The following is a 2,500-nucleotide window of genomic DNA, read 5'->3' as shown; positions in this document are numbered from 1 at the left end:
CCCCTTTCGGGGTTCAAACCCCCCAGTCTATGTATGTCTTTGACAGTGTGTTAGATACTGATACTAACAGTGTGTCTGGGGTGGATGGACCTCCTCAACACTTGAACAGAATCACACACACATGGATCATGGACCGTATGGTACTTTCGCCTTCTCTCATCTCATCACTTCACAGCCTGCCAGGGTACCAGGCCCGCAAGGGGAGGCTGGTGGAGGGAGACGAAAGGCCTCGTTGTCATGCACAGAACGGAATAGGAAGGAACGGCATCCTGCCCCATGTGACCATCCCCTGAATCGAACAGAATTTGTACAGTTTTACAGTCGGTAAGTCAACTGCCATAAAGACGTGTTCAGTGTCAGAAAGTAACGATCGTAGAGGTTAAAGAGCCATTACTGTGTGGGTCCATTTTCATCACATAACCTTTATCAAAGACATGGAAACTCCATATCGTTAAACGGTATGGGGGGGTGGGGGGGGGGGGCGGTAGGGTTAAATCCACATTTCCTTTCCATTGATGACAGTCACCACACCTGTAATGTACAAGCCTTTGCTTCACCATGCATCCTAGCAGGCCACAGTTTATCAGGGAGGGCTTTGTTGTTATCACAAACGGGAAATCTCTAACCCATTATTGCAATTTATATTGTGTGTGTCTGTGTGTGTGTGTGTGTGTGTGCCTGTGTGTGTGTGTGCATGCGTGTGTGTGTGTGTGTGTGTCAGCATACGTACGTGCGTGCGTGTGTGTGTGTGTGTGTGTGTGTGTGTGTGTGTGTGTGTGTGTGTGTGTGAGTGTGTGTGTGTGTGTGTGTGTGTGTGTCCGCAAGTGTGCGTATTGAGAGGAAGCCAGGACATCATTAACCACATAGATTGCTCCATGCTGATGTACATTTTTTAATCTATAAACCCCCATCGCCTGGACGGGCCAGCCTTACAAAACACCAGGCAATAAAGACACACTGTAATCTCCATGTGATTTCCCTGCTGCCTATGCAATATCCCTGAGCCCTGGGGAAACCGGGAGCCGTAATGGATAATCAATTCATACAGTGGCCAATTCTAAAGACACACACAGGCTATTTGTTGTACTGCATTAAATATGTAGGCGAGCCAAAAAGATATATTGTTAATCTTATTCACTGTTGATACTAATAATATCAACAGTGGCCAAAGTCAACATGTTATCGTGTCTGTCCTGTAGAGGGCGCTGAGACCCGTTTCTCAGCGACGTCAACATTCCTCAAGCTCAGCAAGGAAAACATAGCGTCATCGCGGCAGGCACTGCTATCCAGACACACACACACACACACACACACACACACACACACATACAGACAAACACACACGGGCACACACACACACACACACACACACACACACACCCTGGACACACACACTGGCCTGCTCTCCAGAACTACACCACCCACTTCAATAATTCAGATCTCTACAGCATATGAGTTGCTACCCCCCCCCCCCCTCCTCCCCCTCCTCCGCCCCCCCCCCCCCCCCTCCCCCATGTTATGCCCACGTATGCCCACCTCAAGCCCATATGAAAGGCTATTTATAGCTGAGAGGGGCATCCTTAGGGTGATAGTCTCTGTCAGTCACCCGTCAAGCCTGGCAAAGGGACAAACACACACACTCACACTCTCACACACACACACACACACTCACACACACACACACACACACACACACACACACACACACACACACACAGTGTGTGAATACTCACCTAGGACTTATGCATCAGGGCCCAGTGTACACACACACACACACACACACACACACACACACACACACAGTTCACTGGCCTTGAGGATCATGTTAAATATGATAGTAGATGGTGAAGTACTTTCCTTGCTGTAAATGTGAGTGAGAGGTGTGTGGTCACGTGACCACAGGCGAGAACCAGCTCCAGCCTCCCAGTCCCACTCCTACTAGCGCTGGTAGCCTACCAGGGGAGGCTGGCAGAGGTAGAAAACGGGAGGCCAGGGCTCATTGTGACACACGGAACGGAAACGTCCACGAGCGTTTGATACCCTTCCTCATTCTGGATCAAACCCTGTCCCTCCACTTCTCCATGCCTCCTCCTAGCTTCTCTTCCCCAGAAAAAAGTCAAGTCTTTGTCACTTCCTCACACACACACACACACCACACGCATGCCACACACACACACACACACACACATACATACACTGCGCACACGCCACACACACACACACATACATACAACCACACGCACCACATGCACGCACGCCACACACACACACACACACACACCAAGCCAAGGTTCAGCGTAAGTAGCCTGCAGGCATCTCTAGTGCAGGTCGATGTGAGCGGTGGAACCAGCAGCTTCTGCCTCTCCCTCCTCAGGTTGGGTCATTCTATTTTACTCGTGTGTTTGTACTCAGTCAGGCTGAAGAAAAAGTCTTTTATTGTGGGTTTTTTCTTTACGAGAGCCGCGTAACACACGTTAGTCGTCTCCATGACTCCCTGGTG

At 49.9% G+C, this 2,500-nt stretch overlaps 1 protein-coding gene across 1 annotated transcript in view; it reads right to left on the bottom strand.

The window, feature by feature from the left end:
- Positions 1-2,500, bottom strand: part of LOC308156305 (mediator of RNA polymerase II transcription subunit 13-like) — a gene marked incomplete at both ends in the record, with an annotated part of 57,494 nt that overhangs the window by 21,411 nt on the left and 33,583 nt on the right. The gene's annotated exons all lie outside the window — the stretch shown is intronic.

Source organism: Nansenia antarctica, assembly GCF_963989245.1.
Source record: "Nansenia antarctica genome assembly, chromosome: 4".
In the NCBI taxonomy this organism is placed as follows: domain Eukaryota; kingdom Metazoa; phylum Chordata; class Actinopteri; order Argentiniformes; family Microstomatidae; genus Nansenia; species Nansenia antarctica.
The sequence above is the reverse complement of the archived record's forward strand: the minus strand, read 5'-3'. Positions and strand labels throughout refer to the sequence as shown.